This window comes from Pleurodeles waltl, chromosome 6 (assembly GCF_031143425.1).
Source record: "Pleurodeles waltl isolate 20211129_DDA chromosome 6, aPleWal1.hap1.20221129, whole genome shotgun sequence".
NCBI lineage: Eukaryota > Metazoa > Chordata > Amphibia > Caudata > Salamandridae > Pleurodeles > Pleurodeles waltl.
In genome coordinates this window covers 800,416,961-800,433,193 of record NC_090445.1, presented here as the reverse complement: position 1 = coordinate 800,433,193, position 16,233 = coordinate 800,416,961, and the positions used below count along the sequence as shown (strand labels likewise).

The window sequence follows — 16,233 nt, the reverse complement described above, 5'->3', positions numbered from 1 at the left end:
TACTTGATTATCTCACAGTGTCATTCCAGATGGTGGACCATTTATGACATATGTCAGGATTCAGCGTGACTTTAGAATTCCTGCTAACCTATCACTGTTTGTCTCCACAGTAAGCAACTGAACAGGTGATATGTGCCTACTACCAAGTCCTTCTCAATAAAGTGTTTTGCCCTTCTGGTTGGGATGGATAATCAAGCTGTTCTGTTGTTCACTAATGCTTTGTGAAGTAAAACATGTGGGACCTTGCTGGAATTTGCCTCAGTCCATCTCAATAGAAGCAATGCAACTCTCTCACCTTCTTGACAATCTACGTTCAATCAATGGAGGATAACCAAGAATACCCATTTAGCCTCTACTGATGTGATCTCTTCTTTTCCCATGACCTATTGCCTAGCATCTGCAGGACCCTGGGCTCTCAACCCTGGATTTATTTGCATTTAGGAACAATGTTCTTTCCACTCAAATCCCAGAGGGTATTAGATGACAACGATTTGGAATCTTGGTGCATTATCAGTCCCTTGGGTCTTTCTTGTATTTCTTACCTCAATGAGATGTTTGAGCCAGCACTCTTTCATAAATTGGTATGTGGTGTCATTCACATTTTTATTCTGCACACTATACCATAAAGCACGGTGCATGGTCTAAGCCCACACTTGCCATTGCCTAACCTTAGTGTGCACATCAGCACACAAATGAGTTCCCTTTAGTGTTAGGAACTACCTGTTAAAGTGGCGGTCTGCATTCTAGGACTCGCTCCAACCACTACCTCCACTAAGAAAACAGCCCTAGGCTTACAGCATTACAGAAGATGCAATGTACACAGTTTACCATGTAGAAAGACCCATGTACAAACATGAACAGTGCGCTGGTGGCTATGCTGTGAGAACACAGGTATTGAAACTTGGGGCTTTATTTCTCCTTTTGAGCAACTTTTTCTATAGATGGACTTCTAGTCCCTAAACCTATGAGTGGTGGCTTTCTTGGGTGTGGGTTCTGGGCCTAGATGAAGGGACCCCATCTGAGCACATATGCTTACTATTGAGGGACTTCCTGGAAGCCAGTTCCTTCCTCTCTCCGGCTGTTTCCAAAGACGACGTAGTGGCAACGCAAGATCCAGACGAATCCTCCCGCATTTCCTGTTGCAGCAACCTCATCGAATTCAGCAGAACCTTGCATGGAATTATAAGACCATCCTGGTCTTTGGTGGTAAACCCATTGTAGCTCACATTTAAAGTCATAGGCTGAAATTTAGTTTTTGGGCACAAATTCTAGTAACTCCGTGTTTTCTTTAGTCTGTATGTCATTTCCTCGACCTGAAGTTAAGTGAATATAGCATCACACATTGTTTGACGCTCTTTGGAATTACACGTGAGACTTTATGCATCTTAAATGATTAAGTGCTATTATATTGTGGTGCAATTAACCGGGAGAATGTTTTAGTAATTGGTACACAGTCTTTCAGAGTGTGTATCTCAGTGGGTTATTTCTTCATACATAGACATATATAAAAGACAATACAAGAGAGGTGGCACAAGAGAGAAACAATTAGCAACATGCAATGTGTGAGCACAGTTTAATGCAAAATTTCTGGACACAGAGGATCTTCAGTCCTTTCATATTTACACCTGAGTCATTTAGATATCTAAGCTTCAATTTACACTGATTCTAGAGTTATAATTTCAGAGAGCAATACCAAACTATACACACATGGCTTGTGTACTGTACATGGTCTATGTTTGTTCATTCGTCTTTAATATTTCCATTGCAGAGCTCTGTCACCACAGTTCCCTTCTGTTACAAATGGGGTCTTTGGTTGGCAGTCAGGTAACCCCCTGACCAAGCAAGGACCCTCACTCTAGTCAGGGTAAGTCACATACAATCCAAATTATCCTGTGACCACCCTCTGGTAACTTGGCACTGACCAGTCAGGCTTAACTTAGAAGGCAATGTGTAAAGTATTTGTGCAATAAAATCATACAATAACACAATATAGCACCTCAAAAATACACCACACAATGTTTAGAAAAATATATAATATTTATCTGATAAGATGCAGGTCAAAACAATTAAAAGTAGCTGTGTAGATATCATTGTAAATGTATTATCAACAGTCTTAAGTCCTTGCAAAACAAATTAATGTCTCTTAAAAACAATAAAGGTCTCTTGCAAGCACAAATTACCTGATTCACATTCAATGTCTCTGCAAGGGGACACAGAGGAGGTGATGCATGGAAAACGGGGAGGTGTGCATCAGTTTTGCCCTTCGCACACCAACTTGCGTCATTATTTTACACACAGGGGAAGGCTTTGCATCATTTTCTGGTGCACGGACTTGGTTCCTATTCGGGTTGTGGGGTTTTCTGGTGCCACAGGGACGGTGCGTGGAAGCCTGGGCTTGCGGAGCGAAGTCAAAAGCGCTGCATCGATCCAGTAGGCGTTGCGTGGAAATTTCTCTCGCACCTCAGGCGCTGCGTTGATTCCTATCTGGAAGTTGGGCTGCGTCGTCCCGGGTCAGCTGTGCGTTGATCCGGTGGGCTGTGAGTCGAAGTTCCGGTCGCAACGCAGGCGCTACATCAATCTTCTCCTTGAAAAGTCAGGCTGCATTGTTCCGGTTCGGCTTGTGGTGAATGTCTTGCCGCGGGCCAGGCTGTGCGTCATTTTTATCAGGCTGTGCATCAAATTTTCGCCGCACAAGGAGTCCAGCTGCAGGAGTGAAGTCTTTTTGGTCCTGTGACTTCAGGGAACAAGAGGCAAGCTCTATCCAAGCCCTTGGAGAGCACTTCTCAGCACAGTCAGGGAGCAGCAAGGCAGTAGGGCAACAGCAAGGCTGCAGTCCTTCTCAGAAAAGCAGTCCAGAAGACACCTTTGGGCAGCCAGGCAGTTCGTTATGGCGGGTCTGGCTCAGGGATTCTTCACTAGCACGTTTCTTGTCCAGAAGTGTCTGTGAGGTAGATTATCTACCCCAAGAAGTGTCTAAAGTATGTGGTTTTGGGTGCTCTTCTAATACCCATTTTGTCCTTTGAAGTAGGCTTACTTCAAAGGAAATTCTGACTTGTTTGTGAAATCCTGCCTTGCCCAGGCAAGGCCTCAGACACACACCAGGGGGTTGGAGACTGCATTGTGTGAGGGCAGGCACAGCCCTTTCAGGTGTGAGTGACCACTCCTCCCCTCCCTCCTAGCACAAATGGCTCATCTGAATATGTAGGCTGTACCCCAGCCCCCTTTGTGTCACTGTCTGGAGAGAGGTGCAAACAGCCCAACTGTCAAACTAACGCAGACAGGGAATCCACAAACAGGCAGAGTCACAAAAATGGTTCAAGAAAGAAAATGCCCACATTCTAAAAGTGCCATTTTCAAACATACAATCTCAAAACCAACTTTACTAAAAGATGTGTTTTTGAATTGTGAGTTCAGAGGTCCCAAACTCCACATGTCTATCTGCCCCCAAAGGGAATATACGCTTTGATCATGTTTAAAGGCAGCCCCCAGGTTAACCTATGAGAGAGATGGGCCTTGCAACAGTGAAAACCTAATTTGGCAGTAAGTCACTGGCAGGACATGTAAAACACATTAGTATATGTCCTACCTTTACCATACACTGCATCATGCCCATTGTGCTACCTAGGGCCTACCTTAGGGGTGTCTTACATGTAGGAAAAGAGAAGGGTTAGTCCTGGCAAGTGCGTACACTTGCCAAGTCAAATTTACAGTTTCAAACTGCACACACAGACACTGCAGTGACAGGTCTGAGACATGATTATAAGGCTACTTATGTGGGTGTCACAACCAGTGCTGCAGGCCCACTAGTAGCATTTGATTTACAGTCCCTGGGCACCTCTAGTGCACTTCACGAGGGACTTACTAGTTAATCAAATATGCCAATCATGGATAAACCACTCAACAGTACAATTTACACAGAGAGCATATGCACTTTAGCACTGGTTAGCAATGGTAAAGTTCTCGGAGTTCAAAAGCCAATAAAAACAGGTCAGGACAAATAGGAGGAAGGAGGCAAAACGTATGGGAATGACCCTGCAAAAAGGGCCAGGTCCAACACCTTCTTAACACCCTTCCCTCACCTGGCTAATCTTCAAACAGATCCCGAGGAAGGAGTCCCGTCAACACTAATCTGGTATAATACTTTTAGCCAGTCTTTTTTCCAAGAATTAACAACCCTTTCAACAACTGCGCTTTACGAAGCGTATGACAAAACAATCAGGCACTGACAAAACCAAAAGGCTGGTAACTATTAAAAGACCTATTGACTTTGCCAAATCGTGATTCATTTGGTTTAATCATCCACTGGGTTAGTTTTCAATGTGTGCCAGAGAGCGTAGCTACTTGAGTTGACTTTGTTGGTGCTCAAGTAGATTTTGTATTCGAGGGACAACCTTTTGGAATGCTCGCAGCCACTCGCGTTAGAAAAATCTCGCCGTATTTCTTCTTAGCACCTGGAAATCGTGCTAGGAGACACAAAATCTTACTCGCACCCACCAATTTACAATCTTGGATGTGCATGCAAGGAAAGAAAATTGCCATGTTAAAACTGGAGCGATTTGGATGGAACTCTGCATTACAAGAGTAACGTGGAGTCGACAAAATTCCACCAGCAGAATGGAATATTTTGCCCACCCCTAATATTATTGTTGTCTTGCAAGATAGCATAAGAAACAAGTTTATTACAAAGACACTTCTTTCTTCACATAGAATGTATGAAACATATCCAATGTTGTGCTCATGAGGAAACACTAATACATCGCAAGTCTTTTTTATTCAGTGCACCTCAGGTATAATCTTCACATTTGGCTATATTATGTGTTTACACTACTTGGCCTCTGGAAGCACCTCTTTCAATTACGAAACAAATTGCAAGAACAGAATAGTACATTATTGTTAGAAATGGGGTCTTTGGTTGACAGTCAGGTTACCCCCTGTTCAATCAAGGACCCTCACTCTAGTCAGGGTAAAAGAGAATCACCCTTAGTCAACCCCTGCTTACCCCCTTGGTAGCTTGGCAGAGCAGTAGGCTTAACTTCAGAGTGCTAGGTGTAAAGTATTTGTACCAACACACACAGTAACTTAATGAAAACACTACAAAATTACACAACACCAGATTAGAAAAATAGGAAATATTTATCTAAACAAAACAAGACCAAAACGACAAAAATCCAACATACACATGTCAAGTTATGAATTTTTAAAGAATAAACTAAAAAAATAGCGCTTAGAAACAAAAATGCTTCGATGAGATGTTAACACGGTATCGTGACGGAGTCGTTCCCAACAAGCCGACACCAGCGGCGCCGGACACGGAGTCGTGTAGACCCCCAAGTACAGTACCTTTGGTGAAGAGTGAAAACAAGCCGATGCGTGAAGTTGGGGATCGCGGCGTCTGTGCGAAATGTTGAATCCGCGCTCTTCAAGCGGCGTCGGTCACGACGTGGTACGGAGACTTCCAAAGAGTCGTGGACTTCAGCGGGGCTGCAGCGGCGTCGGGCCTGCGAAGAGCGTCGCGTTCCAGCGAAGGTCACGCGTCGGGTGCAGGCGGCGTCACCAGATTCAGCAGCGGCATCGGTCCGGAGTCGTCCGAAGTTGATTTCCCTGGATTTCCACCAGCTTTCCTTTCAAGGGCCCAGGGACTGGATAGAGCACCACTTGTCAGAGCAGGAGTCTCTCCAGAGCCTCCAGGTGCTGGCAGAGAGAAGTCTTTGCTGTCCCTGAGACTTCAAACAACAGGAGGCAAGTTCTAAATCAAGCCCTTGGAGATTTATTCACAAGATGGAAGGCACACAAAGTCCAGTCTTTGCCCTCTTACTCTGGCAGAAGCAGCACTGCAGGAAAGCTCCACAAAGCACAGTCACAGGCAGGGCAGCACTTCTTCCTCCGCTATTCAGCTCTTCTCCAGACAGAGGTTCCTCTTGGTTCCAGAAGTGTTTCTAAAGTCTGTAGATTTGGGTGCCCTTCTTTTATCCATTTTAGTCTTTGAAGTCACCTTCCTTCAAAGGGGACTCACACCTACTTGTGAAATCCTGCCTTGCCCAGGCAAACCCTCAGACAAACACCAGGGGGTTGGAGTCTGCATTGTCAGAGGCAGGCACAGTCCTTTCAGATGAGATTGACCACTCTACCCCTCCCTCCTAGCAGAGATGGCTAATTAGGAAATGCAGGTTACACCCCAGCTCCCTTTGTGTCACTGTCTAGTGTGAGGTGAAAAATAACCCAACTGTCAAACTGACCCAGACAGGGAATCCACAAACAAGGCAGAGTCACAGAATGGTTTAAGCAAGAAAATGCTCACGTTCTAAAAGTGTCATTTTCAAACACACAATCTCAAAACCAACTTTACTAAAAGATGTATTTTTAAATTGTGAGTTCAGGGACCCCAAACTCCACATGTCCATCTACTCTCTAGGGGAATCTACACTTTAATCATATTTAAAGGTAGCCCCCATATTATCCTATGAGAGAGACAGGCCTTGCAACAGTGAAAAACGAAGTTGGCAGAATTTCACTGTCAGGACATATAAACCACATTACTATGGCCCTCATTCTGACCTTGGCGGGCGGCAGAGGCCGCCCGCCAAAGTCCCGCCGTCAGGTTACCGTTCCGCGGTCGAAAGACCGCGGCGGTAATTCTGACTTTCCCGCTGGGCTGGCGGGCGGTCGCCTTCAGACCGCCAGCCAGCCCAGCGGGAAAGAGGCTTCCACGATGAAGCCGGCTCGGAATCGAGCCGGCGGAGTGGAAGCTGTGCGACGGGTGCAGTTGCACCCGTCGCGTATTTCACTGTCTGCGCAGCAGACAGTGAAATACATTTAGGGGCCCTCTTATGGGGGCCCCTGCAATGCCCATGCCAGTGGCATGGGCACTGCAGGGGCCCCCAGGGGCCCCGCGACCCCCCCTACCGCCATCCGGATCTCGGCGGTCCGACCGCCGGGATCTGGATGGCGGTAGGGGGGGTCGGAATCCCCGCGGCGGTGCAGCAAGCTGCGCCGCCGCGGAGGATTCAATGGGGCCGCGGTACACTGGCGGGACCCCGCCAGTGGTGCCGGTCCGACCGCGGCTTTACCGCCGCGGTCGGAATCCCCATTGGAGCACCGCCGGCGGTGCTCCCGCGGTCCTCCGCCCTGGCGGTCAAAGACCGCCAGGGTCAGAATGACCACCTATATGTCCTACCTTAGCCATACACTGCAACCTGCCCTTGGGGCTACCTAGGGCCTACCTTAGGGGTGCATTACATGTAAAAAAATAAGGGAAGGTTTAGGCCTGGCAAGTGGGTACACTTTGCCAAGTCGAATTTACAGTGTAAAAATACACACACACAGACACTGCAGTGGCAGGTCTGAGACATGATTACAGGGTTACTTGTGTGGGTGGCACAACCAGTGCTGCAGGCCCACTAGTAACATTTGATTTACAGGCCCTGGGCACCTCTAGTGCACTTTACTAGGTATTTAACAGTAAAACAAATATGCCAACCATGGAGAACCAATTACATATACATTTTAAACAGGAGCACTTGCACTTTAGCACTGGTTAGCAGTGGTGAAGTACCCAGAGTAATAAAAACAGCAAACTCAGAGTCCAGCACACATCAATAACCTGGGGAACAGAGGCAAAAGGTTAAGGGAGACCATGCCAAGGATGAAAAGTCTAACAATTATTATGTACTGTTAGACCTGACAGCCTTAGGGTGGTCACCCCTAACTTTTTGCCTGCCTCCCTCCACTTTATGGACACTGTTTTTTCTGGTTTTTAGACTCTGCACATTTTACCACTGCTAACCAGTGCTAAAGTGCATATGCTCTATCCCTTTAAACATGGCAACATTCGATCATACCCAATTGGACTATTTAATTTACTTATAAGTCCCTAGTACTGTGCACTATATGTGCCCACTGCCGGTAGATTAAATTCTACTAGTGGGCCTGCAGCACTGGTTGTGCACCCACTTAAGTAGCCCCTTAACCTTGTCTCAGGCCTGCCATTGCAAGGTCTGTGTGTGCAGTTTCACTGCCAATTCGACTTGGCATTTAAAAGTACTTGCCAAGCCTAAACCTCCCATTTTTCTACATATAAGACACCCCTAAGTTATGCCCTAGGTAAGCCATAGGGCAGGGTGCCGTGTAGGGAAAAGGCAGGACATGTACCTATGTAGTTTACATGTCCTGGTAGGGTAAAACTCCCAAATTCGTTTTTACACTGCTGTGAGGCCTGATCCCTTTGTAGGCTAACATTGGGGCTGTCCTCATATATTGTTTGAGTGGTAGCTGCTGATCTGAAAGGAGTAGGAAGGTCATATTTAGTATGCCAGAATGGCAATATAAAATCATGCTGACTGGTGAAGTTGGATTTAATTTTACTATTTTAGAAATGTCACTTTTAGAAGTGAGCATTTCTCTGGACTTAAATCTTTCTGTGCCTGACAATCCACGTCTGGCGGGGTTTAGTTGACAACTCCTTGTGCATTCACTCAGACACACCCCAAACACAGGATACTCAGCCTCACTTGCATACATCTGCATTTTGAATGGGTCTTCCTGGGCTGGGAGGGTGGAGGGCCTGCCTCACACAAAGGACTGCCACACCCCCTTACTGGGACCCTGGCAGACAGGATTGAACTGAAAGGGGACCTGGTAAACTTCTAAGCCACTCTTTGAAGTCTCCCCCACTTCAAAGGCACATTTGGGTGTATAAAGAGGGCCTCTGCCCCTTCCAACTCAGACACTTCCTGGAGAATAAACATGTAACCAGAACCGGCATCCTGCCAAGAAGAACTGCCTAGCTGTCCAAAGGACTCACCTGACTGCTTTCTTTGAAGGACTGTTGCCTTGCTGTTGCCCTGATGCCTTGCTGCTCCCTGGCTGTCGTGAAGAAGTGCTCTCCAAGGGCTTGGATATAGCTTGCCTCCTGTTCCCTGAAGTCTCAGGACCAAAAAGACTTCTCTCTTGCAACTGGACTCCTTGTGTGGCAAAACCTTGACGCACAGCTTGCTAAAACCGATGCACAGCCTGCCCTGCAGTGAGAAATTAACTGCATGCCGAACCAGAACGATGCAGCGCTTGTGACTTTGCTCCACAGGCCCAGGATTCCACGCACAGACCCCGGGGTGTCTGAAAACCCCGCAACCCGAAGAGGATCCACAACCTGAGTGCCGGAAATCAATGCACAGCGTGGAAACTAAGCAACACATCACCGTGTGCGGCCTGAGAAATCGACGCACACCTCCTTTGTTTCCACGCTTCTCCTCCTGTGCGGCCCATTGCGGGGATTTTTCACACAAACCAGGTACTTTGCGCTTAAAAGAGACTTTGTTTGCTTTAAAAAGACTTAATACACTTTATATCACTTTTTAGTGATATCTCTACATTTACTTATTGCATCTTTGATCATTTTGACCTGCAAATATCCAGATAAATATTATTATTTTTTTTAAACACTGTGTTGTGTATTTTTGTGGTGCTATATTGTGTCAGTGAATGATTTATTGCACACATACTTTACACATTGCCTTCATATTAAGACTGACTGCTCAGTGCCAAGCTACCAGAGGGTGGGCACAGGATAATTTGGATTGTGTGTGACTTACCCTGACTAGAGTGAGGGTCCTTGCTTGGACAGGGGGTTACCTGACTGCCAACCGAAGACCCTATTTTTAACATGTATCAAAGATGGTGAACATAAGGGGAGTCTCATGAGGCCTTCTGGCCTTTTGAAGGGCCTCTGGTGAACAATAACCCTGGATAGCTGTTTACTTAACTGAGCACTAACATTAAGAATCCTGTAAAATGGTCAAACATTTATGTACAGGGTAACGCAAGAAAGGAAACGAAGCAAAGGCCTTTACCTTTAGTAACGCCTTCGTTTTTTAAAGAAATCATGAAACAAGCATGTACCAAGATGATAATGTCTCTTCAATTTTTTTCAAAAAAGTGCATTTCATTAATATGTTGAAGCGATTCACCTTATTACATAAGACTATGTCACAGCATTGAGAGGTATTTGTTAAAAGTGACAGGTTCAAATATGAATTTAGATACAATATGCCTTCCCCCATCCTGACAACAGTGTCATTAGGGAAATCAAGAGGTAAGTCAGGCCTCATGTGCACTTTTGTGGTTGTTGTCATTCATAGAACAATGTTATAGTTTATTTGAAAAATACACAAAGGAAGGTTTGGTACAGCGCACACCATGAACTCATGTATTTCAGGGTGCTCTCTAACGTGTTAACAAAGAAAAAGGAGGCAAATTGGAATAAAACAATTGCCTAGAATCACAACGTTTGGTCAAGTGGGGAAGCCAGGATTGATCTCAGGTTTTCTAATTTCATTTTATGCAGTTCTGCCCCTAGCTGGGTATCTCATTCTCTTTCTCAGTCCACATCTAACGATACTGCTTTGTCTTTAGTTCTTAGTGCATAAGGTTAGAGCGTGGGTGGCAGACATAAGCCACAAAAAGGCTAAGCTCAATGTGGGCATGAGGATCCAAGAGAAACTCGAGTTGAGCCAGAGCCAGGCATTTTGTTTGAATATTTCTCGAACCTGTAGTGGCTCATGCACCTCTATTACATATTTCACATAATGGTTTTGAAGGAACAAATTAAAACTACAGAAAGTGATGGATGGAATGCTTGTATAATCTCAGCCACTGATAAATACTCGGTCCAAATCCCAGTCCTTGGGTATTTTGCACACCAGGTAACCTCCATTTGGACCCAGCTATGTGTAAATTAGTCTTGATCCTGCTCCAATGGGAACATTCCAGAACGAACTGTAAAGCCAAGTCCTTCCTAAATTGGAACACACCAAGGACCGGTTTCCCCTTGTTATCGGCTCATCAGCCGGGGATAGCTTGGTTTCAGTGACAGTGTGCATGGGACTCACATCCCGGCATACCAGCCCCACATAGCTTGACACACTGAAGCATTTCAACCATCACTTTTTGTATACTTTAGTTTCTTTGGGGACAAAGGCACAGGAAAGGTTTGATTTGACTATCATCAAACAATATGCTGAAGTAGTACGTAGACCACAGTGCAAGACTCCTTGTTTCAATAGTCATAACTTTTTCACTGCACCACATTTTAGTGAGTAGGCTATGAGAAAGGGTGGTCTATCCCCATGAGTAAAATCAACATGATTGTTAGGTTGAAGTCCTGTTTTCTTATCGCATACTAACTAACAGTGTTTAATATGATTTATGTTTGTTTTAATTCTGTGAAAATCAAAAAAAAAAATCTAAGAAATATTTTCAGAAAATGGTTAACCAAGAGTGCACAATTTGTCACAAGGGGACACCAAGATTGATTAACTCATGCATTCTGATTCCATAGTTGTGATTATGCTTGTTATACAACACCCAGGATGTGAGTGGTTCTGATGAAGAGATTTGGTAACCCCTCTCACCAAAGAAATCCCAGTGTTCTTTGGATTCATGCCATAATTTAAGTAAAGAGTTCACAACCAGTATATGCTGGCAGAGTGGTAAAACAAGGATTAAACATCAAGTCTCCTAAAGCTATGGCTAAAACAGTTCCACAGTACCCCTGTCAAGCAAAAGGTGTTGAGCGTTTGTCTCCCAACCTCAATGAATTGCACACCTTGTTGATGAATCTTTGTCAAGGATATTTCATAGCACTTGCTACCTTAAGTGAACAAAGTCTTATATCTAACTTTCTTGGGGGACACAGTCAAATCCATAAAATCCAAAATTTTGTACTCATTGAGCATTAAAGACATAAAATAATTCTCAAATAAATTCCCTTTATAAAAGTGTGAAAAAGAATGTGCAAAATTAGCTAAATAGTACTGCTTTAGCTCGAGCAGTCCAAGCCCACCATCTTCTACTGAAGTATATAATACGCAGAGAGCCAGATGTGTGGATATATTCTTCCAAAAAATGCTGAAATCAAACCCTTGAGCTGCTTAAAATGTATAGCAAAACAAGGTAGAGAGGATTTTTTTTTTTTAAATGAACAGTAAAACATCTGTTTAAGTCAACTCATTACAGAAAGTGTGAGGGGGGGTCCATTTGAGAGTAAGGACTTAATATGACAAACTAAAGGTATACATTTGAATCATGCATATCCTCAAAATTGGCTGTTGTAGAAATCCCTGACTAACATTTAGCATCTGAGTGGACTAACAGCTGTAAATCAGACGTTAAGGTTTCTAAAGTGCAATTGCATCTCAGTTTCCCCTCTATTAATTAATTGTATAACTATCCAGTTCATGAATCTAGGCAAACAAAATCAAAGACTCTGTGCTGAACTTCTGGCTTGGGAATTAAAATCAGCATACTATTGTCAACATAAAGCTTAATTTTTGAAGTTCCACTATTAGGATACTTAGGGGGTCATTCCGACCCCGGCGGGTGGCGGGCGCCGCCCGCCTGGCGGGAACCGTCACTTGCCCGCTACGCGGTCAAAAGACTACGGAGGCCATTCTGACTTTCCCGCTGGGTCGGCGGGCGCCCGCCAAGGGAGCACCCGCCGGCCCAGCGGGAAAGGCCCTGCAACACAGAAGCCGGCTCCGAATGGAGCCGGCGGTGTTGCAGGGGTGCGACGGGTGCAGTTGCACCCGTCGCGATTTTCACTGTCTGCCATGCAGACAGTGAAAATCATGCTGGGGCCCTCTTAGGGGGCCCCTGCACTGCCCATGCCAGTGGCATGGGCAGTGCAGGGGCCCCCAGGGGCCCCACGACACCCGTTCCTGCCATCCTGTTCCTGGCGGCAAAAACCGCCAGAAACAGGCTGGCGGGAAGGGGGTCGGAATCCCCATGGCGGCACCCAGCCAGGGGAAATCCGGCAGGAAACCGCCGGATCCCCTTTTCTGACGCCGCGGTCAGAATGGGCAGGAAAGCACCGCCAGCCTGTTGGCGGTGCTTTCCGTCGTTCACGGCCCTGGCGGGTTTTACCGCCAGGGTCGGAATGACCCCCTTAATCTGATTATCCTCTCAAATTGCTATTGCCAGGGGTGCTATAAAAAATGTGAATTAGAAAGGAGAGAGAAGGCACCTGTCTGGTTCCTCATCTTAAATTACTGATACCTTCTTCTGTAGAATTTACTTTAGGTCGAGTGAATGCACCTTCCTAGAGATTCCTTAATATGTTGATAAACGGTTATGGACATCGAAATACTGCTAGAATGCAAAAGAAAGTCGTTCCTAGTTTACTAAATCAAAAGCGTTCTCCACTTTGATTAAAAAAAAACCCTTAGCTGGAATCTATTTAATATAAAAAAAGTCCAGCTGTTCAATTAAATGATGTGTATTAGTGGACAGTAGCCTACCAGCAATAAACCCACGTTGATCTCTGTTTATCAACTAATTCGCAATTTGATTTAATCTATTAGCCAATAATTTTGTAACAATTTTATAATCCCAACCGAGCAGGCTAATTGGTCTATATGATTTCAGATTTTCCAGGTCTTTATTCTTCTTTTACCACTGCAGTAATGGGCAGCATTTTACAGAGGAATGAGCAGGCCCCCGCAAACTATGGTCCACTATCATTATGAAATATGGATTCCCAATCTTAGCTAACGTTTTAAAAAGTTCAGTGGGTACACGGTCTTCAAAAAAATCCTGTATTTTCTCAGGATCTGCAATTTGTACACAATCATAGATAATCCTGTAATATTTAAGTATGCTATCTCGAATACCCTTAATATCAGTGATACACGCACTCCTTGTCAACTAAAGCTTTAATTGAGTTTTTTATATCTTTTTTGCATGCTTTCCATGGTAAGAACCACCCTGCATATTTACTTCATGTTCATGCTGCACGTACCCTCTTTTATTTTGGTTCATTTCCCTGTAGTAGTCCTGCATTACTTTCTTGGTCTGTTCCTATTGTTGGTGAATAAGACAATTTTTGCAGTAAAGTAAATTCTTCTGGACTTGTTTTAGACAAGCCTTCAAATATTGTATCTTAAATACTTCCATCTCTAAATATCTTTAGATGTGTTGATCGCCCTTAAAGTGGTCTTGAATGCATACCAAACATTATCCAGACTCGTGGTAGGCATAGTGAAAAGAAAATTAAATTAAGGGATTTCGCACCTAATTTCTTCAGCCCAGATGTCATCCTGTAATAGTGACCTACTAAGAGCCCACCTGTACGGGGAAGGTTTCTGGATAATAGCTATATGTAATGTTAACATGTATATTCACGCTGCATGGGTGATTTCACTCTTCAGGGATCACATTGGCTCAGGCTTTCCTTACATTGGTTTAAAACCCAGGGCAATTCTATTTTTATTTTGTCTATGATTCTCTCCTGTGGAATCTAAGCCAGGAAACTGAAAAATCCCCTTCTAAGAACACAGCACCAGAGGAAATCACGAATGATTGAAACAAGTCCACCAGCAGTTCAGGGCAATCTTTGATTGGGGTGTGAACTGTTGCAAATGTACAAAGGAAACCAGCAATTAAACCACTCTCCACTTGAAAACACTTATCATGAAAACTCTCACTGCTTTGGGCAGAGGTTCCAAAAGAACGGCATTCAAATCCTGACCATGCAGTGAACATACCAAAGTTTCCCGTTTTCTAACTCTGAATATGGGTCTCTTGTATAAAAAAAATAGATCAGTTGGATCTTCTAATATCCATTTCTCTACTGCTTGCTTCTTACGCTTATTATTTTACCCATTCACAATAAACGAAAGGACCTTCAACTCATTTCTCCGGATTTAGACCCATACAGAATCAAGATATCATGACCTGCATGATAGCTGCCTGACCTCTCCAGCAGACAAATAAATAAGTGCATGGGCCGAAACTGTATAAATTGGAACACCAATATATCTAGGCACCAGTTTGCAAATCACCCCAAGATAAGAAGGCAGTAATCAGATTTCTGGCCTGATTAGTACTACTAGAAAAGACTGAAGAAAAGTGCAGAAATGCAATAATGCAAAAAGTGCTTTATTGCCATGTGCTTAGATACTAAAGTGACAAAGGGCATTAAAAATGCATTGAATATTCCACTCCATAAGATTCACCCATCTTCTTGCCAATCACTCTATACGAATTACCATTTACCCCTTGGACCCCCTTTAAGTTGCCACACCCGGAAACACTTCTTTGTGCCATGATTTCTCCATGTTTTCTACTTCTTTTCCCCTCAACACTCACACCTCCCCTCCAACCTGCCCATCCCCCCTCCACCTGGACCCACTCTACCCACAAAGCCTCCTGGGAGACTATGGGGGTCATTCCGACCCCGGCGGGCGGCGCCATTCTGACTTTCCCGCTGGGCCGGCGGGCGACCGCCAGAAGGCCGCCCGCCGGCCCAGCGGGAAAGCCCCTTCAACAATGAAACTGTCTCCGAATGGAGCCGGCGGAGTTGAAGGGGTGCGACGGGTGCAGTGGCACCCGTCGCGATTTTCAGTGTCTGCACAGCAGACACTGAAAATCTTTATGGGGCCCTGTTAGGGGGCCCCACGACACCCGTTCCCGCCATCCTGTTCCTGGCGGTAAGAACCGCCAGGAACAGGATGGCGGGAAGGGGGTCGGAATCCCCATGGCGGCGCTGCAAGCAGCGCCGCCACGGAGGATTCCCTGGGCCAGGGGAAAACTGGCGGGAAACCGCTGGTTCCCCTTTTCTGACCGCGGCTTTACCGCCGCGGTCAGAATGGCCCAGGAAGCACCGCCAGCCTGTTGGCGGTGCTTCCGCGGTCGGTGGCCCTGGCGGTCGGTGACCGCCAGGGTCGGTCAGAATGACCCCCTATGTCTGTCTTCTCTCCCAAGAGGTAGGGGCAACTACCTCTTTTGCCAGGTGCCATGACACTGCATCCAGGGGAAAAGGGCTACCCCCCCATTTTTATGATCATAACATCCTCTATGTCATCCAAACCATCAAACATAAGTATCTAATGCTCTTGGAAAACCACCTTGTGACTGACTCCTCTTTTTTTCATAAAACGTCTAAAGAGTTTTTTTTTTAAAACACAGTTCTTTGATGGTTCAACTAGTTCCTTCTTAGAGCTTCATGATGCTCTCGGAGCTTTGTGTTGATTTCAAGAATGCTTGTGCATGTTTGACCAAGGTACAAATCTCAAAGTAGGCTTTAAACAGAACTTTCAACTTAGACTAATGCACATGTTGGGCTGGCAAACCCAGTGTCTTAAATCGATCCAGTAGACTTTTAAAGACTCTTAGTTGCTGCTGCTATATTGGACTCCTCTGGTGCACCAAATGACTTGTATTGCCTTGTCTTTAGTAAGATCT

At 45.1% G+C, this 16,233-nt stretch overlaps 1 protein-coding gene across 3 annotated transcripts in view; it reads right to left on the bottom strand.

Annotated features, from left to right (window-relative positions):
- Positions 1-16,233, bottom strand: part of LOC138300266 (VPS10 domain-containing receptor SorCS1-like) — a 2,596,073-nt gene that overhangs the window by 69,653 nt on the left and 2,510,187 nt on the right. The gene's annotated exons all lie outside the window — the stretch shown is intronic.